This window comes from Nycticebus coucang, chromosome 3 (assembly GCF_027406575.1).
Source record: "Nycticebus coucang isolate mNycCou1 chromosome 3, mNycCou1.pri, whole genome shotgun sequence".
Lineage (NCBI taxonomy): Eukaryota > Metazoa > Chordata > Mammalia > Primates > Lorisidae > Nycticebus > Nycticebus coucang.
Genome location: NC_069782.1, coordinates 153,304,718 through 153,329,228, shown reverse-complemented (window position 1 = coordinate 153,329,228; position 24,511 = coordinate 153,304,718). Strand labels below are relative to the sequence as shown.

At 49.9% G+C, this 24,511-nt stretch overlaps 1 protein-coding gene across 10 annotated transcripts in view; it reads left to right on the top strand.

Moving 5' to 3' along the window:
* The window catches only part of CTBP2 (C-terminal binding protein 2), a 158,695-nt gene that overhangs the window by 80,622 nt on the left and 53,562 nt on the right, over nt 1–24,511 (top strand). Inside the window, exon 4 of one of the 10 annotated variants that reach the window (XM_053584177.1) lies at nt 13,809–13,909. The exons of the other annotated variants lie outside the window; for them this stretch is intronic. The gene's annotated coding sequence lies outside the window, so the exon portion shown is untranslated. The remainder of the gene's footprint in view (nt 1–13,808; nt 13,910–24,511) is intronic. 10 annotated transcript variants of the gene reach the window in all.

The following is a 24,511-nucleotide window of genomic DNA, read 5'->3' as shown; positions in this document are numbered from 1 at the left end:
CCTTAAATTTTGTTATTATTCTAGAAGGAATATTCAGGTCATTATGTGGTAGGAAAACACAGTTGAAGAAGGAAATAGTGTCATCGTTAGTAAGGGTCAGATGAGGTCCTTAGGGTAGAGGTGTCCCCCCACCTATCCATACAGCTTGGCTCACCAGTGACCACTCAGAGCAGCACTTTCCCCTGCTGCTTTGAAGCCAACCCTGTTAGAACTTGCTGGAGAATGGCCATTTTGCTTTGGGGTGGCCTTGTGAGCTTACTAGGTTGGGTGTAGTTGCAGAAAATTAGACAAAAATCATCTTCTCCTGCAATATTTGGGGCCTGTCCTCATGTAGGAAATTAGTCGCAGAAGTGCTCTCTATTGTTGATCGTGACACCTGATCCTAGGGCCGCCCCTTTTTGGGTTCTTGCTGGAATCTTGATGGGGTCTGAGTGGGTGTCCTCAAGGGGGCTGGGGAATGGATGCTGCGCCCCCCCCCCCTCACCCCCTTTCTGGTCAGCACCATCTGGGGATGGATCTGAAGTGGGATTTGGCTGCTGGAGCCCTATCCCAGGATAACTTTGATACCAAGTGCTGAAATCTGAGCACAGACTCCAGGTGGTAAGCCCCTTTGCCACTGAGGGGCACAGAGGCAGACTGAGTACCAGTGTAGGGGGCACGTGCTGGGTTGGGCCAGGCCTCACCCAGCCACCCCTGTACCTTTCTCACGGCGATTTCTTCAGCAGACCTGGGTTTTCCTTCTACTGGGAAAGGCTCCCAGTTCTTTGTCTTGTCTCAGAGAGCCCTTTTTGTTGGAAATCCCAAGCACAGAATGTGATATGGCACACAGCTTTACCTTTTGGTCCTTTCCAAAAACTAACCACACCAATAGGGGTGAGCAGCCAGCCTGCCTGGTGAGTGAGGCTGTTCCCCGGAGCCCAGGGGAGCTTGGAGCTCCCCAGCCCATCTCCAGTCCTGCAGGTGCCTCCCCTCCCCACCCCACTAGTGGCAGAAAGTTAGAAACTCGTAACTCTCCTCAGCTCACACATGCTGGAAACACTGGGTGTGTTTTGTACCCTGCATCTCATTACATGTGTCTCGAAAATGTGGCTTTTCTTTATGTGTCTAAACTTACATTCACAGCTTTACACAATCGCTGGCTTGTTTTCCTCTTACAATAGCTACATTTTGGTGGCGGCCGTGCCTGACACACACTTTATTTTTATTTAACTTATAAAATCTTTGGGGTGAGTGCTCCTGTAAACATAAAAGCTTTCATAGAGTGTAAGAGCCACGATTTTTTTTTTCTTTCCAAAATGGAGGCGTGACTGGACGCGCACAGTGGTTGGCCTGACCTATTCCTTCTCTACAGGAAGGAAAAGTTTGGATGACATCACTGCGGGGTTATTTCTTGTTATTGTAATTAATAGGCCAGCAGGAAGTAGCGGGACAGATGATTCTTGGCAGAAATGACAATTTAAAAGGGGGGAGGATGGAAAGAGGGTCTGGGAAGGAAGAAACCTTTCTGGATATCACACTCTCTGGGGAAGAAACCTGGAGGTCCGTGGACAGTTCCTGAGAACTGAACTGCCTCTTGCCAGCATGGACATAAAATTCTTAACCCCTGCTACAACCCAATTTCTGTCTGTCTCCTTGCCTTCTCAAAGCGATGCGGACCTGACTGGCTTTGGGAGGTCTTTTTGCGACAGATGTCTTCAGTGTCAGGTCACTGAGGGGAGGGCTCAGGGAGGACCCCTAAGTGAGCTTGTGCTGTGTGGGAGGCTCTGCTGCTCTGCCTTAGGTGTACCTTTGTGTGGAGGGTGAGGGAGAAAGAAGGACAGCGCTGCGGAACTCCCTAGAAGGGAGCTGAGTGGTGATGTTAAACTTAGCGGGACCGAGTCTTTAGACCCACAAGAGGTGTCAACCATCCTGCAAGCCTAGCCTGCCATGGTGGGTGGGTGGGTGCCCCAGCAGACTGGGGGAGAGTGGCTTTGCTGGAACCCTAGCTGCTGCCTGTGCCAGACTTCTGGGGGCAATACAGCAAGGCAGGTGGGCCTCCTGACTCTGCAGATGGCTCTAGGTAGCTGCTGCCATTGGAGTCCACAAAAGTACAGGTTGGGGCAGACCCCTGATGTCCTTCCCAGGATCTCTGTGAACAGTTCATTTTTGGGAGTGAGGCACCCAGCTGTCGTGGTTAGGATCCTGTCCCTAGGAAGCGACCTTTATTTTAGAGTTGCAACAAGGTCAAAACCTTGAGCAAAATCTAGCCCTGGAGGCTGTGAGTGATGGGGCTGGCTTGAAGTCTTGGGAAGAATGGCTACATGCAATAGGAGAAGGTGACCCATGGTCTCTCAAGAAGCGTGGGCCATTCCCTGAGCGAGAGGCTGTTCTAATTGGGCCATACCACCTGTGAGGCTGTGACAGCTCATCTGGTTGGACTTCCGCCATGTTGACCCTGTGGGTGATTGGGAGGAGCAGCCCCTGTGATGTGGGTGTGAGCTGGTTGAGAGGCCAGGGCCAAGGTAGACTACACAGACCGCTTCAGGAAGTTGGCTGGAGAACGAGAGTGGATATCCGTGTTGTGCGTTCTGAAGCATGCACATGGATCACACTTGTCGCAACATGGGAAGGGCCAATGTAAATTGCAGAGCGCCGTCTTCTGCGATCTTCTGCGATCCCTACAGCTAATTGTTGGCAAGGGATGTTATATTCTTTGATTATGTTCACTGTATTCTCAGCATGTCCATTGTGGTGCTGGCGCTTCCCTGGGACTTTGCCCCACGGGACTGTCACTGTATTCACTGAGAGGTGCTGCTGGCACCTAGAGGGTAGAGCTCAGGCTTGGAAACGTACCACAGTACAGCGGGCAGCCCCAACCGCAAAGAATCCTCCGGCCCAAAACATCAGCAGTGACAAGGGGACGTGCAGCTGAGTGTGCTGGTGAGAGCACCCCAACACCCTGCCCCGCTGGACAAAGAAGGTTGAGGGCCCCGGGATTGCATCTGTGGACGGACTCTCCTGAGTAAGATGATGTCACAGGGGCTCATCTGTTGCCATGTGGGCCTCACACCGCCGCCATGCCCTGAGAGCTGGCCCGCCTAGTTTGTCTATTCCCAATCCTAATGAACCTCTATTCCAAGAGAGATTTAATTTTATCTTTGATGAAATGTAACCGTAACACAACATGTGTAAATCCCAGTATGAATCAAGGCAGTTGAATTGCCACATAAAAATACTCTGCCACATTCAATTTGGTTTCCATTTCTAATAATACGTTCATTTTATGTAAAAAGACCATTTGAAAGATGTGTGGAAACCACTGGAACATTCAGGTGTTTTAAGCTTCCAAGTAGACATCGCCAGCATAGAGATTAAGAAGAGCTATGGAAAAAGTAACACGGTGGTCCCTGCTGCGGCAAAACCAGGAGAGAGTTGCAGTGATTCACCAGGCAGGGCTGGCATCTGAGGACTTGGGCCAGCCCGTTGGAAATGCCGCGGCTGTTATCTTCCCTGACACTATGTTCTTGGGCTCTGGAGGTGGAATCTCAGCTGTTTGCCATTCTGTCCTCGCTCTATTTATTGCATCCAACCGTTAGTAATGACTTAAATAATGATTGCCAAGATTGTAATCAACGGTTTTGTTAATGATTTGGGGCCTTGTAAAATAATTAGTCCTGAAGTGCATATCGAGGGGAATACACCAGGTCTCTGAGAGCGACGACCTCCTCCACGTTGGAGCTTTTGGGCCTGCAAGGCCTGGAAGGCCCTGTGTCTCTTCCCTGAGTCCCTTCAGGGACCTGGTTGGCAGCCCGTGGTGGATGGTGGGGGACCCAGGAGTTGGTTGGCATCTACTTTGTTTTTCTCCTTCTTCCTAGTTGCCTTTTTTCTTGCAGGATGAAGAGAGGGGCTGGGCGTGGATTCTGTTCTGGCCAGAAGAAGTCATGCCAAGGCCTGAAGGCAGGCTGGTGCCCAGGGTCCCTGGCTGGCCACGGTCACAGCATGGGGCCTTCCCTGGCGTTTAGTCTTCCACCAAGTACCCTTTCTGCTGCATCTGTGGGCAGCTTTGCTTTGGCCCATCCTCCTCATTGGGAAAGATTCCATTTCTTGCTTTCTTTCTGTTTCTGGACTTGCAGCATTTGGTAGATGTCTCTGCACAGGTGTGTCTGTCTGGGGAGTGTTTGGAGGAGGCCGTGTGTATTTCTGGATGTCTGAGAAGTTGATTCTGCTGATCATTTTGATGTTGGAGGAAGAACTGCTGGATTGTTAACTGTGGTTTTGGAGATTTGTCGTCTCTGTTAAGGATTCTGTCTTACCATCGTTTTCTCTCTGGCTCTAGTCAGCCTTGCTCTTTAAAACCTGGCAGGCTGGTCCGTCCTCCAACTCCTTGGCTGGCTGTCATCGCCATTAGCCTTGTTTTGAGTCTTGTAAGTTTTTACTGCCATCTTTCTGGTCTTACTTCACTTTTGGGGTGGGTTCCCCTCGCTGTGTTCCAGCAGTTGGAATGTGTGTCCTCGGCATGCTGGATTAATTTCCTGTTCCACTTGGGCTCAAGCTAACTACACAAATGACCGACTTGTTCTCCAGCCCTGCCACTTCCTCAGGCAGCGGCACACACCAGGAGTTCTGCGTTCTGGCTCCTGGGTTGTCCATCACGCCCCTGGATCCCTGACAGCACCCCTACCACCCCCAGCGAGGCCCTTTTGGGGCCTCTGTGTCCCTCCACAGCAGATGGTCACTGATGGGATGAGTGAGGGGCAGATTGCAAGACCATTGCAGGCCCGTCACGGGACACCGAAGCATCTGGACGTGGCTGGAATAGTGTTCTGACAGCAGTCTGCTCAGGGTGGGGGCTTGAAGCAATCACTGCAAACAGGGGTTTGGTCTTTGCAGGATGAAGGCGTGTGGGTATCTTTTGTTCTTTGATTTTAAAAATTCTTTTTTTCTTTTTTTGGTCCAGGGCCAGTCTTGAACTTGCCACCTCTGGTATATGGGGCTGGCACCCTACTCCTTGAGCCATAGGCACTGCCCTGATTTTAAAAATTCTTATCTTGGGGACAGGGCACAGTGGCACAGTGGCTCATGCCTGTAATTGTAGCACTGTGGGAGGCCAAGGTGGATGGATTGCCTGAGCTCACAGTTTGAGATCAGCCTGAGCCAGAGTGAGACCTTGTCTCTAAAAATAGCCAGGCGTTGTGGCGGGTACCTGTAGTCCCACCTACTCAGGAGGCTGAGGCAAGAGAATCTCTTGAGCCCAAGAGTTTGAGGTTGCTGTGAGCTGTGACGCCATAGCACTCTATCAAGAGCAACAAAATGAGACTGTGTCTCCAAAACAATCAATCAATCAATAAATAAATACAAATTCTTATCTTGGTTTTAGAACAACTTTAGATCTACAGAAAAATCGGGAAAATAATACAGATTCCCTATACCCTGTTTCCTCTCTGTTACAACGTATTACACTGTTATGATAACTTTGTTACAACTGCTGACCCGTGTTGACACATTATTAAGTCCCTAGTTTACTGGGAGAGGTAACTCTTTTTATCTTCTGTACTATTCAGTTCCTTAAGGGTTTTTGATGGTGGTATAGATCTGTGAAACCACAGAATATCTCCCGTGAGGACGTCCCCTGAAAGGGGGGCAGCAGAAGTGCCACATCTTAGGGATTAAACTCATCCTGATTCTAATTTTGGAATTTGCAGACTTGTAAGATTGTGATGCAGTTTATTTGTATGGTTGGCAGAAGCGCTGGCTCTTAGGGGCTGCCCAGTGGTGGATGGGGGAGGTGGTGGCTAGCACAAGGCAGGCAGGGACTATGTCACAGGCGGAGCAGGCTGGAGTTCCTGGTCTGGAGGAAACGGTTTTGTTGGATGGGAGGCAGCTGCTCTGCCCCAAGCCCTTCGCGCTGTTGTTCAGTTCCACTCTTGAAGCTCACCACCCTGTCCTGGACTAAGGGCTAAGGGCTGGAGATCAGAGGTCAAGTGTTAGAATCCAGAGTACCCACGACTCCATTTTGCTAAGCAGGAAGGATGGGCCACAGAGACGCCAGGGAAAAGCATAGGTCCTCATCCCCCGCAGGGTGAGGTGAGCCTGGCCTCCGTGCTGCAAGGGAATCAGTGTTGCAGTACACACCTCCCGCAGCTGCTGGTCCAGATGTCCACATTCCAGGGCCCTCTGGGCGGGGGCTCGTGATAATTCAGCACAGCCTCCTTCCCCCACATGACCAAACCAAGAGCCCCAGTAGTTGTCTTGTCCGAGGCACTGGGCCTCTTGCACCCTGGCCACCATGTCCAGGACGCTGTGTGTGTTCTTTGTGGTCCACAGATGAATCTGTGACCCCCCCCAGGAGGAGGGCTGCTTCCTCAGCTTCCCGTGCTGTGGAGACCCACAGCCTGTTTTAAACCTGAGATCAGGGTTTGGGATGGGAAAATGGGAATGAAATGCTCTTTGCTTTCTAGATTTTTGTGACTTACTATTTTGAGAGAAAAAGGCTAGGGTCATTGGTGCAAATTAACTTTTTCTTTTTGTTTATTGTACTCCCTCTGTCCACAGTTTGGGTTCTTAAATGGAAATGAAATTCCAGACTCCTGAATTGTGGGATGGTCACTTTGTGGCACTTGTTCTGTAGAAGGTGCCCAGTGAATGTCTGTGGTCAGAGCAGGAGAGTCATCAGGGCAGAACCGTAGGCTTCCCTGAATCCCCGGAGTCACCAGCTCAGTCTCCAGCTCAGACTGGCCTCTGGCTTCTTGCTGGGTCTGCCAGCTGAGGTGAGGGCCGTCCGAGTGCCCACCCATGTTGCTTGCCACCAAAGTGTACATTGCTCAAATGGTCCACCCTGAGGAAAGTAGTTCAGCAAGAGGCCCTCCGAGGAGATGCAGAGTTTGGGGGCACTTCCCAGGACCCTTTTTGTGGACCCTCAGTGGGCCTATGACTTGGTGGCTCCTTGGTGATGACACTGCTCCTGGCTGCTTCAGAGTAGAGGCTTGGGTGACCCAGTTCAGGGACGGCAGGCTGAGTGCTCCTCAAAGAAACTTCATGTTTGGCTTGGTGGTGGGACAGGTCAGGCCTTCCTTGACCTAAAAGGCACACGCACATACTTTGAAGCTAACGCTTCCTGTTACTATTTCAAGAGCAAGGGGACGAGGGTTATATTGAAAATTAATGCTTTCCTTTTTATTTTTATTACATCCTTTGGCTCAGTTATGAGATGGTAAGAAGTTGGATTAAAAAGCAAATACCTAAATATAAAAGCAATTTATCCCCTTTCAAATAGGTATTTTTTAGAGTAACTTTAGAGCCATCTACGGAAGTTCAGAGGATGGTGTGGAGAGTTTCCGCGTCCCCCCCCTCCGTCTCCCTGAATAGCATTTTACAGTAGTGTGGCGCGTTTGATACAATTACTGTGTCACCATCAATGCATTGTTCACTGAAGCCCGTGTGTGTTCAGATTCCTCATGTCCGTTTTCTGTCCCAAGGTCCTGTCCACAATCCTGTGTTAGATTTGGTTTTCCTGTCTCCTTCGGCCCCTGTTGGCTTTCACAGTTTACTCAGACTTTCCATATTTCTGATGACCTTGACAGTTTTGAGTACATTGTGGATTGCCCCTCTATTGCGGGGTGTCTGGCAATGATTACACTGGGTTGCAGAAGACATCGTTTTAGATAAATTCTTGAAAGGATAAATCCTGAACTCTTGCCAGCCAATAATGACTTGCCTTGTGTCGTGGGTGTACGTGGGGGTATTTTATTATTGATGAGTGGTCCCCCCTCTCACTTCCGCCCTTGGTCAGCCTGAGGACGTTAAGAAATTCCACAGCAGCCTGGGCTGCATTCAGCAGACCACAGAATTGGAAAGATTGTCCAGGGAGGTATAGAGGGGCAAGTCACACACGCCGGTCTGGTCTGCAAACTTCAGGATTCTCCTCTCTGTTCAACCTTAGGCGTTTACTGAGGGACACCACATGCTAGTCTTGTTATATTTGGAGTCCTTCCATGGATAAGGGCCTGCAAGTTATGAAGGGCTCAGGTAACGAGCCCAGGGATGTGAACCTGGCTGGTCAGTGGCAGAGCTGGAACTTAAGCTTGACATCTGGTGCTGTCTCTTTCCTGTCTTTTGTATAGGTGTCCCCCCCATGCCATTAAGGCTTTGAGTCACGGGGACAGAAGAGAGGCTGCCCAGAGGCTGCCCACACTCCCTGGCCAGCCTTCGCTGGCTCTGAGCTGCTCCCCGCGCCCCCCTATCCATAGCAGCGTCGCAGCACTGTCCAGTTTGCTCCCACGTGCGTCCTCCTTGCCTGTGCGTGCACCTGACAATTGAGAAAGCAGAGAACATTCTGGCTGAGGTTTTGCTGATTGCTCTGCTGAGCCTAGTGTGGATAATACTCTGCATGACACAGCATTGAGTTTCTCACTCTCCCAAAGTCAGGATTTTAGCCTAGCCTCTGAGAAGTGGCTTGGTTGAAGGGTGGCCATCATGCCCAGCCGTTGCCATGTTAACAGAGCCTGCAGTAGGGCTGGTGGTTGTTAACATCCTGAGAGCCTGTGGTCCACCAGGATGTCAGCCTGGCCATTCAAAGAAGATTTTCTTGACAGGCTAGAAAACCAACCTTGGTCAAATACTTAGCAGAGGAAAATAAACCTCTGCTCTTCACATGGAGGAGGGACGGGTATTAATTTGAGTCTCCTGCCTTGGTGGGCTTTGTTTCCACTGAGGCTGGCCACAGAGCCAGCGGCACAACAGTCAAGTGTTAGCTGAATTAAAATACTGACTCGTCTTACATTGTTGTCAGCCCTTTAAAGAGAGTATCGCACATCCCAAAAAGGACGTACAGTACAGTGAACCATCACAGAATGAGCAGGCCCTTGTTTGGGGGCAGGGGGTTCTCGTGATGGCAGTGCCTCCCTGGAAGGGGTCGGCATTCTCTGACACCACAGGACCCACAGATTTTGGACAGGGCAGTGTAGGAGGCCTGGGGACTGTATAGTGCGATGTGTTTTCCAGTGGCGAATATTTCATCACCATCAGAGAGTTACTGTCCCAGGCATTTCATGTTCCATGAGAAACACCTATGGTTACTGTGGGTGTGTTTCAGATAATCATTAGAGAATATTCTCTGCTCATGAAGTAATAAAACCATTGAGGTAGAGAAATTTGTGAAACTAAAATCCTAACTATGCAAAACTTGGCTAAGAAAGAAGAAACGAACAAAAGCAGCTTTGAGCTAAGTAACAAAACCAGAAAGGTTTCATTCTTCGTCTTTCTTCCTGTGACTTCACCCACAAACCTGGGCCTGCACCCCTGCATCCTTGGGAGGGTTGAGGCTGATAAGGCACAAACTGGAGGTGACGAGAGGGGGAAACACCAACATGCGGCATAACAACATTGCTGACTTCTGTGACTCTTAACTATCTCTGATTTCTGTTTCAAGTTCCCCTTAGGAACGTGATTCTAAAACAGATTCAGAGCTTCAGGCTGTGGATTGTGGCTGAGTTTTTTATGCACCTGAAATTCTCAAAGTTAGGGCACTTTCTCTCTTGAAAATTAGAGCTGTCATCCTTTAAAGGTGGGGAGGTGACCCTTCCATCTTCCTTGCTGAGATTGCTCTCCTTGGGACATGGCCCCCTCACCCTGGCCCCTGCCTGCCTTTTTTTTTTTTTTTTTTGCAGTTTTTGGCCGGGGCTGGGTTTGAACCCACCACCTCCAGCATATGGGGCCAACGCCCTACTCCTTTGAGCCACAGGCACCATGCCCCCTGCCTGCTTTATAAATACTGTGTCTCTCCAAAGGCCTGGGTTTGGTTGAGTTTGGAAGAAGTGCTTGCCTGTTCCAGTGATAGTAGAAACTAGAAGGTGATTTACCTGTTACTTGCTGTCTAATTCAGATTAGAAAAAGACCAATCCATTGTTGTCCAACAGGCGTGTGAAGACTCACCAAAAAAAAAAAAAAAGCCCATAAAATGTTAGGGATGTCCAGGCTCCTGGGGAAACAAATTCAACTAAAACAGAGGTGTCCTCATCATGTGACTTTCTGAGTTATTCTCTAATTGTCCACTGCACCATATGAGCTATTTATAAATGCATTGCCCTGACAGAAAATACAAAAGCTATTGGCAGTTTTTTTTTAAGCGCATTTTAGATAACTGGATTCCTGTACATGGAGGTGTAGTTATGTAGTTAAATCATCATGGTCTCAAAGTTAGGGTGCTGAGGCCTCATGACATTGGAGGGCAGCACCTCTGAGTGGTGTGGCCCTGCCCCAGAGGAACTTTGTCAGAAAAGACCAGACGCGTCTGGCTTTGTTGCTTTGACAGCCATGGGGGAGGTATGTCTGCTTAATGCCTTTGTTTACTTTGGAAGTTTGTACTACATGAATGAATTCACAAAACTTACATTCCCTGTAAAGCTGTCACCGATAGAAAACACAGCAATAACTCAGGTGATGTAGTTAAACCACTATTGAGTTTGCACCATCCCTGAGTTGATAAATCGTATAGCTTCATTTGGTAGGAATCAGCAATTTTATGTGGCAATTAATTTTTACTACTGGAGGGGAGCCACAGAACAAGAATTTTACTTGGGTTTTGTATATGTTGAGAGGAATTTAACAGTTTTGCCGCAGCAAGAAAGACTTGCATTTAAGGCCTGTCGAGCAAATTGACGTTCAGTTGTTACCATGCTTTGTTGGTTTCTCACATGGCCGGAGCCCAAATAGTGAGCAAATTGTTCATCCCTCCCCCGCACCTCAGGTGTGATGGGCCTTGTGATGCGTGTGTAAAACATGCGTGGCTTGTGGATAAAATAAATTACTCATATTTCTTAAGTATGATGTTTTTATCCAGTAGAGCAATTCACTTCTGCTGGTTCCACATCAAAAATAAAGATGTGCTCAGAAGAACACATAATTAGCTTTCCAGAGGATGATGTGATAATTTGCCCATTGTTCTGTCTTGGGTCTGCCCGGGATGGCTGCTCAGCACAGTGCCGGGGTGGTGGCTGAGGTCCGGAGGGGGCTGCTCCCTCGGCCTCTGCCCCAGGCTCGGTGTTGCTGGTGGAGTTGTCCTTCTGTCGGCCTGAACGCCCTTCCCACAGAGGCCTGGCCTGTTTTCTAGGGGCCCAGAAAGATCATCTCAACACACCGTTCAGCCAGCTTCCCCTGGGGCTACCAGAAAAAGATTGGGTGCACAATATTCTTTATTACTGACAACCACACGAGCACCAGCCATGTACCCCATGCTTCCCTGTGTGCAAGAGTTGGTGTCTGCGCCCACATCTCCCAACCCCATCAGAGAGCAATGGCAATATCCCCATGTTACAGATGTGAAGCTTTAAAAAAAAAAACCAGAAAGAAATAAAGAAAAACTACAGCAGATGTCTCCATCAGCCAGCCTGGACACTGAACTGATGGCTGACCCTACCCCACGTGCACTCTTAGCTCAAATGCATTTTGCTTAGTGGGGGTGGAAAGGCAAAGGCCTCACAGCTGTGCCCATGGGGAAACTTCTGGTTAGATTTTCTTTTAGGTGTGATTGTGGCTTTATGTTTAGATAAAGGAGTCTTTCTATTTTAGGGGTATAAACAGGCCCCTGGGTGTGGATCATGGCTGGGCAGCCTAGCCATGGGTCCCATGGCAGGGTCTCTTGGAGCAGATTGTTTTCTACTCTGGGCCTCAGCTTTGTCATTCTAGATGTGGATAATAACATACTTACTTTCTAAGAGGGAGCATTCGGTACAAGATGCTGAGATGGTGTCTGGGCACTAAGAGCTCAGCAACCTCCAGAATGTTCTTGAGCTATGGCTGCCACTCGCAGTAAGGGCCCGGGAGCTGTGACAACTGGGAGGAGGTGGCACCTCCCCATGCTGTGTTTGGGGTCTGGGTGTGCAGGCTGGCCCGGGGTGGGTGTCGGGCTGCTTTGCTTCTGTAGACCCCAGTGTCTTTTCCTGCATCTGGGTCATGTGGTGGCTGAATTCTAGGCCAGCCCTGGGACTGGGGTGTGGGATTTGGTCTCTTTCAGATTGTGTCTATGCCTTCTAACTGGGAAGTGGAGGGGTCTGGGAGCCCCTGGGCCTGCCCTGGGCTTCTCTGGAGTCTGCAGGGCGGGGGCAGGGTAGCTGCTAGGGGAACCACCCTCCAGGAACGTGTGGGCACCACACACTCTGGTGCCCAGAATAAGAGTGTCTGGTGCCAACGGCTCCACCAGAGGGGGCAGTTCCACTGGAAGTCCTTTCAGGAAGTATTTTTACAGCGCTTGGCTGTCCTAGCAGACAAAAATAAGATGTTTGCTTTACCAATTTGCTCAGCCCAGAAAACAGTTCCTAGACAATGCCAAGGCCTTAGTTAAAAGTCGTCTGCTCAGCCTGTTGGGATGGTCCCAAGAAGGATGTTTGGGGTGAAAACAGTATGGCACCTACCGGGGCTGTTTGCCTCTGTGGGAGGCCTGCGAGCCTTCAGCATGACAGGCCCCCTGTGAGCCAGGATCTCACAGGGCTGGCTGCAGGCTGCCTTTCAGGGCACCCCTGTCACTGGCCAGAAGATTCTAGAACAGAGACAACCTTTCCAGGTGTCACACTGCATGTTGCTCTTTCCTCCCCTTAGCACTTCGTAGGTCAAAAGGGGGTCCCTGACCACGGGCCACAGTCCTGGGGGAGACTTCCTGTCCGCTGTGTCAGGACGTGGGCATCTCAGGGAGTCGTGCTGGCTGGGTTCTCACCCGGGGTCAGTCTTCCCTTGACCATGAGAAACTTACTTATCCCTCTGAAATCTCTCCCCTTGGCTGCTTCTCCCCTCTTGGTCATGGTTCTGCCCACGCAGAATACACTCAGTGCCTCTTCCGCATGACTACCCTGCACATAATTGTGGTCAGAGAGCAAAGCTCCAGCACTTTCCCTGCTGGGGCCTCGGGACCACTACTGTTTTCCACGATGGAATTTCACTTGCTCAGAACCAGTGTTACAGGTTGGCTGTGACACACAAGCTTAACAAAGGCCGGGTGGGGGTATGATATCACAGCTCCTAATCATTAAGAAACATTGCATTTCTGTTTAGTAACCATTTAGGGCATTTACGGAACAAAGTACTTGAACTCCAATAATGTCAAGTGACTTGTATTACGGCGCTTGTCTCTGAGACAAGGTAGCAAACAGTGAGCTGCCATCATTTGTTCCATGAAAGTGTGAAGCCAAAGTAGCCCAAGCGGCTCCAGCTCCTTTGTTTTCCTCTGTGGATTCCCTTGGCAGAATTTCTGTCGATATAAAAATAGCAATGACGCCTTAAAATAAATGGCTGTGGGGAATGCTTGTGCGGATCAGCTGTGTGGTCACATATGTTCAGATTCTCCACATCATTCACTCTTCAAAAGAATAACTTGGATAACTGGTTCGAATCCACCTGCCACTTCATAACATCAGATACGTGGAAGAGCCTTTGACACCCGTAAGGACGAGTCTGGAGATGGGGCAGCAGGGCCCAGGGCCGTGTCAGACTCGGGCTGTGTCTGTTCTGTCCTGAACCCCTTTGCTCCTCAGCATCTTTGCCCAAAAGTTCCGCAAAGCCAGACCCAACGAGAGCTTCCAAATATGCTCCTTGCTGGCTCCCAGTCAGCCCAGACAAAGACGGGCAACTACTTCTGGCTCCTGGGAGCTTCTTCCAAACTGGTAGACAGGAAATGAGGTAGGAGGGCCACGTGCTAGTGGTGCCTGGAGAATGACATAAAAACTCTTGGCATGGACGGTCGGCTAAACTGTGTGGCCGTGATACTGAGGCTTGCGATGCACAGCTGGTGGCACGTCTTGGGTCCCAGCTGAATTTCATCTAAATCACTTTACTTCTGGCAGCTGTGTGGAGTATCCTGCGGTCCCGCAGCCCCATGCCGTTTCTCAGCACACTTGTCTATGTTCCTGAAAGTGGATTTTGGATTCATATTTCTTCAATCAAAGTGAGTCTATCTTACCTTCATCTGCCTTCACACAGCTGACCTTTTCCCTTTGTGTACCAGTAAAACCCACCAGAACCCTGAAACAACTGTCCTCATTGGTGCTTTCTTTTCTAGCCCCTCCTCCTTTGGGGGGACGGTCATGCCAGGCTGCCAGACCTTAGGAGCGCTGGCAGTCTCTGTGTTAAAGATTAGATGGACTCGATCCTCTCATCTCCTGTGCACTGTGTGGCCCCACATTCCAGCTGTGTTAACACTGGCAGCGTCTGGATGCTTAGTGGGTAGCGAGAAAAAGATGAAGGTAGTGGGAGCAGAGTACAGGTAGGCAGGGGCGGCAGGAGCCAGCACAAGGGGCGGTGCACCGGAGGGCGCACGGGAGGAGGTGCAACTCTGCCTGCTGGAGAACGTCAGATTCTTGCACCTGACAGATTTTTAGCCTTAAAAGTAGGTGCCTGTGAAAAGAGTGGAACTGGATATTCCCAGCTTCCCGCACAAAACTAAGTTCAGGTAACAGCCCACAAGTTGCCCAGTCAAGGACATCTGTAAAACTCTGTAACGGTCCATTGAGTCCTCACAGTTTTACTTGATTCAGATGAGAAGGTGGAAATGGTCCCCTCCCCTTTTTTGGAAAGAAAGCTCCAGGCCCGACTCCTTCAGCCACCCCGAGCCTGGCTTCTGGAGAGACCCTCCTCAGGGCCTGTGGACAGGAAGTGGGTTGTCAGGACCAGACCTGTGACCTGAGTCCTACGTCACAGCGTAACAAAGACCAGGCCAGTCTGTCGCCCAAGGCAGCTAGGTGGTTTACTGAAGGAGCCATAAAAGGTAAGTTGGACCTCAGACAAGAACGCCAAAGAGACTTTGGAGGCTGCTGGAGTTTTGTCAACAAACAAAACAGGCCCTATTTTAAGCCACGTTATGTACCAGGACTTCCTGTTTTTCCAAAGAAACCTCTTGTTTTGGTTTTTGTGGGGATAGATTTATTGAAACATTTGCTGTCCAAGTGACCCAAGTCGTGTTCCAAGGAAAAAGTAAAGCTCAAGATTCTGTGGCCCAGAGAAGGGGTTAAAAACACCATTCCCCGAGGACTGCTCATGCGGGGGAAGCGTCCGCCCGCCTCGGTGGCCAGTTGGTGAATGAACAAAGAGCTAATTGCCAGTCAGGGGCCCAGACAGATTTCCTAGCTCAGAGTTTGGCCTCTTGTCTAGAGGGAGGGCAGGGGCTGTCCAAGGACAATTGAAAGGGGGGTTTTGTTGTTCCTCTAGGGCTAAGTTAAGCCATGTGTCTCTCTTTCGAGGAGTGTTGGTCTGGCCAATCAGAGCCCCGTAAATCCCACTCACTTCCTGCCGACCTTTTGACACCGACAGATGTTTTTTCTTACAAGTGTCATTAGGCCTCTCTGCTCGCTGACCTCATCAAATTGTGTTGAAGCCATTTTCATAAGTTTTGCTTCTAAAAATTCAGCTAGCTCTTCCCGAATGCCTCTCTCAGAATGAGATGCTCTGCCTCTGGGTTGCCCATCTCGCTGCTGCCCCTGAACTTGGCTTGGGGAGTTGGAGCCTGACCCAGGTTGCACAGGGCCAAAGCCAGGCCACAGCTGGTAGCTACTCTGAGTTCTGTGCACAGAGGGTCAGTCCCACAGAGGTGCGATGGAGACGCAGAAACAGAGACACAGTGAAGGGCCCAATACGACTTACCAGATACTTGGGCTGGATACGGATGGGAGGTGGGCCCCAGTAGTGTGCCTTCTGGCACCTCTGTGACCTAGGAAGATAGTTCCTGTGAAGGGACTGGGAGTGATTGAGTGGGTGGGCCTATGCTCATGGGAATTTCTGCAGCAAACACATGCCCCTCCACCCCCAGTCCACGAGGGCAGACTGTCTGACCACACTCTCCCACAGTCTAGAGGCAGAGAGAGTAAGCTCCCATTTTAACTTACCCATGAAGCCAATACACAAAGAATACTTATAAACTAGTGGACTGCTGGAGGGAATGAGTGTGGAGCCTTCATCCCTAACTTCTTGGGCCACTGGGATATAATGTTATCTGACAGGGTCTAAGTCTTCCATACACTCTCCTAAAAGTGTCTGGGGCAGAGAATGGGGTGGACCTCTCCTGCCAGCACCTGAGATTTGGGGACTCAACCGAAGTCCCATCTAGAGTTGGCGTGATAGCTGAGATGGGTGTCTGTGCGGGGCCCCGAGGTTTGTACACCTGCCTGCTCTGCTGGGTCAGCCCAGCCGCGTGTGTCTGCAGGCTGCCCATGTGTGGGTTGGGTTGTCAACACTCAGACACCCTGAGGGTAGTTCTCAGCTCCAGCGGTCTGTGCCTGCTGCTCTTAACCTACTGAATACAGGCCAGAAACACCCCAGCTCTTTGGGGCATCCTCTTGTCACAGTCCCACTCCTCAAAGGAACCCTCTGCTAATGGATGGGATGTGTCTACCTGCACAATTGAATTTCTCTTTAATGACTTCACAACTCAGTTTTCTATATTGGTGGCCTTTCTTTTTGCATGCAGGTGATGTCTCTGATCTGGAGACTCCGCCTGGAGTGTAGCTGGCGGAATGCAGGCTGTGGCTAAGCAAGATGGCGCCATCCAACTGTTTTGGTGGAGTGGGGATTCCTATGGGGACATAGGGGTAGGAGTGAAATTGGCTGTGTCGAGTCTCAGGTTCGGTGTTGCTAAAGCTTGGATTTGGTGACTTCTGGAATCTCAGAAGGCTCCCAAAATCCATGGTTCTAGGAAAGCATGAGAGGCTGCCCAAGCATTTCGACACGCTGCAGTGTCACGCACGCGTTGGTGTATGTCTGCGTACAGGCCCCTGGCTCTGCCCCATGGCCTGCTGGCCTCATAGCCACATGGTTCCCATCTTGGGAATGGTCATGTTTGTTCTCTGAAAGTGTCTGTAGATGCCCTTTAATATTTAACTGCATCCTCTTTTTCCCAGATTCAGGGGGCTCAGACTTACTAGAAGCAGCAGTTTAAGAGCCACCTCTAAGAATAAGAAAGCAGGAGAAGCTGTTGACCCGGTGAATTACCATTCAGAGGGGGGCCTGGAAGGCTGCATGCTTAATGTGGGGCTGGGTCTCTGACAGATCTTTTTAATGGTCCCCAGATTTATGGATGTATGTGTGAATCCGAGTGAAGACCCCAGGGTGCCTTTGTTAACTGTGCATGTTGAGTGTAGCCCTGGAATCTTTTATGCATCTGGGGTAAGTGAAAATACGGCAGACTTTCCATCCTTTGGGCCCGGGGTATGGCCAATGAGAGGAGAACAGCATTTACCCCAAGAGTTTACAGAAGTGGATACATCACAGACCTCGTGTCAGTGTGGGCAGCCTAGGATTTATAGCATGCTGGTGGGGTTTTGTTAGCGTTCTCTGTCCTGCAGGTAATACAAACTTGGTGCCATGCATTACAAATGTATTAGTGTTTTTATCTTTTCTGTTGAACTGTACTGTATCAGTGACTAGTAAATTTGATAGGTTATGTAACCTATCTATTGCTGTGTGACAGATTACCTCAAAACCTAGAGGCTTAAGATAACAAAACTTTAAATCTTACAGTTCCTGTGGGTCAGGAATCTGCAGGGCTTAGATGGGTGCCTCTGGTTAGCGCTCCTGACTGTATTACTGGCAGGATGTCAGCTTGTAGGCTTATCTGAAGGCCGGACTGGGGGAGGATTCAAGTCCTTATTGGCCTCAGTTTCCCTCTGGCTGTCTGCTGGCAGCCTCAGCTCCATGCTCCAAGGGCTTTTTTCTCAGGGCAGCTTACAGTGTGGCACCTGGCGTTGTCAGCGAGTGAGAGCGCGTGCCCGTGATGGAAACCGTCTTGGAAGTGGTAACCCTATTCTGCTTGTTAGAAGTGCGGGTTATACAAGGACACCGGTACCAGCAGCTGGGGGATCCTGGGGCCATGGTATTGATGCTTTATCTGGCTCTCACAGTGAGGACAGACACTCTTGGTAGGCCTCTGGGGAAGGGTGGTGGCTCCAAAAGGACTTGTGGTCCCCCAGCAACTCCTGTCTCCTCTCCACTGTCCCATGGCATGCTTTTCACAGGCAGACCTCTGTCACCAGCGGATTGCTGTGAACTACCAGACTTTAGAGTCCCAGGAGCTCAGGGTGGTCCCCGAGACCCTGTTTGTGCAGCCTTTCTCAGCAGGGGGGTCCTCTGCTGGGCCCTGGTTCTCACTGTGCTGGCCATTTTTGTCATGTCCCCCTTGTGCCCTGTTGTCTCTACTCCATGTGAAGTTGCGCCTTCCCTCCTCTCCCCTCCTGTGGCCACTGGGCTGAGCCTAGCACTGGCCTGGGGAGAGAAGGGTCCCGGGGCAGGGGGCAGGTGGTAGTCTGAGACCTCCTCTCCTGTTTCCCGGAGAATATCCGGGGTGTTCCCCTGGCCTTCACCTCGGGTGCCATCCCCGGAGCCCTTTGAAAGATCTAAGACCGTCCAAAACCAAAGCCCTCATCCCCTTCCTTGCTCCTGTTTCTCCTTTGAGGTAGAACCTATTGATTTCCCAAAGACCCTGGAGAGGAGTAAGCCGTGGCCTTGGGAGCCACCCACCCTCTGGCCCCTGCCGGGAAATCCTCCAGGAGGATCCTGAAGAGAACCTAGGGGTTCTTTGCACTGCCGAATTGGGTGACGCCAGGACAGGTGTGCGGGATCAGGAGCTCCGTTGCAGTGGCCTCTTAGGTCTGTTTTCATCGTTTTCCGCAGGCTCCTGTGCTCCTGTGTTCTCTGTTCATGCACCAGGTCCTTCCTGGAAGTGAGGGGTTCCCAGCCCTCTAGAGACTTAACTTATGTTGTGCCCCAGAAGCCTGAGAAAATGTCACCTCCTGCCCTCTACCTCCTCTGAGATCCCATGATTGCTGTGGTACCATCACGTATCAACGCTTGAATTATTTTTGAAGTTCTGGATTTTGAAGAAATAATTACTCTTGGGGTCAATGGCTGCATGCTGTGTTCCTTGTATTTGTACCTTCACTATAAATGAAAAATTCGAAAATGGACCCGAGAGAATGCTTTTATGGAAATGGTTCCTTTTAAAATTTCCCAATCAGATGGCACCCTGTATGGCTTGTGTGTTGGGGCCACCCCCAAAGCAGAAATATATTGTGTCCTTGACTCTGGAGTCCAAACCCCTAATGGAGCCCATCCCATAACACACCAGGGATGTCAAACGTGTACACGTTTTAAGCTATGTCTTCTATGCATTACTTGGCAAAGTTGCATTGAGTTCTGGCATGAATCAGACGGCTGCTTAGTGTCACCACGTGATAGGCAGGACAGTCAAAGAAAAGGGCAGAAGCACAGTTGTCATTGGAGGAGCACATGACCATTTCGAGGTGGTGTTTGAAATTCAGGAAGGTTTGGAAGTGCACACTCACTCCTCCCATGTTGTAACAGAGCTTCCAACAGGCCTGACAGCTGCACGCACTGGGGACTGGTCTGAGAAGGGTGGTGCGTTGTGTGGCGTGCACCGGGAAGACCGCAGGCCTCACAGAGTCTGCTACACAGTGTGTCTGTGAGATGGAAGCTTCTCATACAGAAGTCAGACATGACTTGTATCCATCTTTTGTTACCACTATATATTGAATATTATAATTTTAATACAGTTTTTTCCTTTCTTAAAATGTGTGTACATGTACTCGGTCCCCTCCGTAGGTCTAGGGCCACGCAAGGCATTTGAAGGCACGGCCCTGCCGTCCACTTGCTGTCTGACTCCCAGGGGCTTCCAGGCCGGTTCCCTACTCCAGTTCCCCACTCCTCCTGAAGTGGGCAGCGTGGATGGTAATGGCCTTTCTTTTCTCTCTTACCAATGGCATTAGCGTGGAGGAATCTTCTGGATATTAACACAGAGGACACAAAAGCAAGGTGTTCACATCCCAGATATGGGGCATGGATTACAGTTTAAAGCAACAAAGTCAGAGCATTTTCTCTTCGTGTTCCATGTGGCTGCTCCCTGTGTTGTGGGCTTGGCTGTGGCACCTGCAGCCCCTCCACCCACCAGGCATGTGGGCATCCCTCAGTCCACAGGTGTTGAGTTTGGCAGGTAAACGTCCCGTCTCCCCATAACGCAGGCCTGGATTCTTTACAAATTGCTGCCCCTTCACCATACCCAGGCTCCCCACTAAGGTGGTCCTAAGTGTCCAAGTTTCGATAGAGCAAGACCCCATCCTGGACATCTTACTCCACGTAGGCTGGCATTATTAGTCTGCTTGGGCCGCTGTAAGAAGGTCCCACAGACTGGGCAACCCAAACCACAGAAATACATTATCTCAGTTCTAGAGCCTAGAAGTGACCAGGCCAGGGTTGGTTCCTCCAAGGGCTGTGAGGGAAGGGTCTGTTTTAGGCCTCTCCTGTGGCACGTGGATGGCCGTCTTTCCCATGTCTTCAGATCACCTTCCCTCTGTCCGTACTGTATGAGCACCCTCCCTACCTACTTCAGTTTAACTTGATTGACTCTAGAATGACCCTGTCCCTAAATAAAGCGTCTTGAGGGTCCGTAGAACGTCAACATAATGGCGAGGACCCAATCCAACGCGTAACAAGGCAGTTAGAGTCAGTGGGTTTTCATATTGGCCACAGGTGTCTGAGCTGGGCTGGCTAAGGCAGTGAATGCCCAGGAGCCCCTCTTTCCGTGAGTGTCTCCTTCCATTTTCACATGGCGTCATAACTCCATGTGGGACATAACTCCGTGTTCAGGTGTCCCAAGTCCTCAGAGCCTCTTTCCCCATTCATAATTAGAAGATTCTCAGCAGAAAGCTTGCCTACCCTTCTCCCCAGCAACTTCTCTCCACCAGTTCATATTGGTACAGAACATGTGGGCTATAACGATTATTAAAATGGTATTGTTTACCCACCAAAGACTAGAACCCTCTGTAAAACAGGCAAAAATCATTCAGAAGACAGTTGAACTCCAGAAGGACCCTACAGCAGAAAAACAAAAGGAGCTATTTAGAGGCCCCTCTGCCCCCTGCTATTGTTTCCTTGAATTTGATCAGCAAAGATGATTTCATGTAGCACAGGAGAGTTGCACATCCCTCCTCCCCCATCAGACTCTGTGCTAGCTGCCCTCCCTCCCTTGGTTGCAGCCATGGATACTAACAAAGCCCCCTCCCTCTGGTTTCCCTTATACTCCCACCCTCCACAGGAAAACCCAGGTAAGCAAAATGAATGGCTGCAAGCTGTTTTATTGCATGTGGTTAAATAGCTACATATAAGATTGAGATTTTTCTTTTTATGACTGAGGTAGAAAAGATAAGTTCTAGGAAGAGCTGCCTTTCGATCTGGAAAACCTTCCAGAGTTAGGGATGACTGACACCTGCCCCGCATTGCCAGGAGCTCTCATCTGAGCCAGGGCACTGGGTGACCTCACCAGTGCCCCACCGCAGCGGCTGAATGACTTTTGGTAGGAGAGAAATGCAGTGATGGAATTTGGATGTTTGTAAGGACCCAGACTTGGAGTATCTGTCCTCAATGCAGTGAACTGACTTACTACTTTGCTACTGAGGTCTGAGTTTGCTCTCCCCTGTGCAAAGCTTGACATAGTGACACCTTTTTCCCACCAAGTGACCACTGCTGGTGCCCTGAAGTGTGGCCTCCTCAGACATGCAAAGTCGGGAGCTGAGCTGTGGGACGGGGCAGTGGGCTGGGTAGGAGGGTGTGGGCAGAGTTGCTCAAACTTCTCGATTAAGTGTGGACCTGGACTGGCTGCTCTGGCTGGGCTGGGCTGGCGCTGAAATTAAGAGGCTGGGCCCCTCCTCCTTCAAGCAGGTGAGGGGTTTCTGTTGTTTGTTTTTTGTCATAATTTCTCTAGACACTTGCTTTCTGAAGACAGACGAAGAACCCCAGCCAATGTTCACATTGATAACTTGCCTCCACCAGTCCGGCTTGAACACCCTCCCCCACCCCAACAGGCTTGGCCAGACCTATGGGTCTTTCCTTGGCCACCAGGCGGCCCACATGCCTTGCTCAGTTGTCCCGCTGACTTGGGCTGTGCAAAGAAACCTCATCCAGGAGTCAGAGCAAGACCCACTGGATGCAGTTTGGAATGAGATGGGGAGGTGGCATGTTAGAGTCACAAAGAGAAGGGCAGAGGGAGGCTCACCCTGGAGGCTGCCTGCAGGAGGCTGAATCAGGTGAAAGAGAAGGCTCAGGTGGGCTGTGCTAGGTGTCCAAGTGTGTGGGGGCTTCCCAAAGGCACTGTCTGTCAGGTTAGGCCACAGTTACGGAAGCTGTGGTATCCTGTTGCTGTGGCAACTGTGGCTTTGACATGATGATAAGAAAGGGTGGTCGTCGTGCGAGGGTTGGGGTAGCAGGAGGCACTCGTGTCCCCCCCACTGCAGTATCAGTGGGCTAAGCCAGCCCCTCCTTCCTCCACCGGGGGCTCTGCCTCTGTGGGGAAGAGAGCTGCATCCACGCGGTTGGCTTCCTGGAACTTAGTGATGAGAAAAGGAGCCGTGAGAGAGAGAGAGAGAGAGTGTGCGCGCACGCGCGTGCGCGCATGATCACTGCTGTGTGGTCAGGCAGGCAGGTTGAGGCCAGTGGCACGTGAAAACGCTTTCTGGCCAGACTCAATTCCTGAATACGGTTGGAAAAACCCTTTTTCCCTAGTTCCCTTTCCAGATTAATGTCTGTTAGGGAGTAGGAGGAACCTGTGTATTCTGAAGTCACTCTTGTGCCCCAAGTTGATCCCGGGTGACCCGGAAGATTGAGCAGTTGTCTAGAAGCTGTCGTTCATAGGGGAAACCCTTTGCAAGGCAGTGCAGCCCAGTCCTTTTATAAATAACTTCTCTGCCAAGTTGTTTTCATTTTTCTTCACTGACTTATTGATATGCCAGAGAGTATAATGAAAAAAAATCACGCTTCAGAGTGGCCCATGGCTCCCTGGGAGTCAGGGATCCCGAGCCCTGGGCAGGGAGCCTCCCTTCTCCTTGGCCTGAACTTCACTGAACAAGGGGCCTTAGCCAGCAAGCAGCTCAGGAGGTTACAGACGCCTGCCTGGTGCTGCCTTCCCCCCTCCTCTGGCTGATTGTGCTCCTAAAAACTAAGCATCTTTTGTATTCTGAAATCGAGGGGAAACACAGCCACAGGATCTCTGATCCTGTTTTCTTCTGGTACTGGGAGAGCCCAAGTTGGGATTGAAATGAGGAAGGTGGGTGGGGGCCAGGCAGCTGCTCTCTGCAGTTTAAGAAGGCCATGTGGGGTATGCAGTGCCCTCTGCTGGCCAGAGGACCCATCGCTGCATGACAGGCCTCCCTGGGCTGGGCCCCCTCCCAGGAAGGGCTGGAACAGGGGAATATCGGCCTCACGTGGGTGCTTTCTATTGGCTTAGGGAGCAAGCCTTGTATGTTCATCCTGACCACACGGTGTCTGGAGATGAGCCGGCTGGGAGCTCAGAAAGGCAATTGTGCCCCCCAAAGGAGGGTGGATGCTCCGCAAGGCAAAAATATAAAATAAAATAAAATAAAATAAAAAATACAGAGGCAGACATCTTAAAAACCTAACCTTAAAACTTTTTAGAATTTAAGATTTCGTAATTGCAATTTGTTTGATAAGTGACTTACTAATTCTTGTGGTTGCCCTTTTCAGATATTTAAGGACTAGTGCAATTCATGTGAGTTGGTAAAGGCTAAATGATTAAAAGTTTCCTGGAAAGATTAAGTCTTCCCCCATTTCATACATTAGTGTAATAAGTTTCACTATAATTCTAATTAATTATTTAGGGGCATATACTAATGTGTAATATAATTGTTACATAAATTATGTAGTCCAGGTTCCGTGTGTCACCTGCGTATAGCTCTGTACAGGAAGTGAGCCCGGGGGCTCTTGCCTTCGGCAATACTCAGGTACAAAACCTTCTGTGGCCCTTGGGGTACAGGAGTGGTCACCATGGCCCAGTGCCCGCTGCGGGTGTTTCTTGAGAATTTTCCAACATTCTGAATACTTCCTCGGTACTGTACTAATATTTACTAAGATGTAACATTCTGGAATAACTTCTTGCTCTGGGTATGTAACAAAAAACAAGTTATCTGGTTAGGGAGGAACTTGTGACCACATAGAATTAGAGATTGCTAATCATTTTAACTTTGTTCAACCAAACTCCTCAGCTACCAATCAAAATTTTCATGCCTGAGTAGGAAAAGAGTTAGGAAACTGGAAAAGGAAAAATCAGCCTGTGTGATTCCTCAGTCTTAAACACGTAAGACTAGAGCATGTCATTTTAGCCTTAATTTTAGTAAAAGTTGGCTTATTTGCTTTTATCCTTTCTGTTTTGCGTATATTATTGAGGAATGCTTTATTTTAAGGCATATCTGGAAGACAGACAAGTGCTTTAAAGATGGATCAGATTCTAAAGAGGAATGTCTCATTTAGCATTTGAAGACCCACACTTAATTTCCATTATGACACAAAACAACCAATTAGGAGAATCCAGAATTCTTTCTGCTCAAGTCTTCAGTCCTTGATTATAGCTTTTAGCAAGTGAAAATATTTAGAATTCTTGAATTTTGCATTTAACACCAGGAAATGTGCTAACAGTCCTAAAACTAAGCAGGAAGATTTACTCAGCCTTGTTGGAAAGAAACCTGCTGACCTCCTCTCC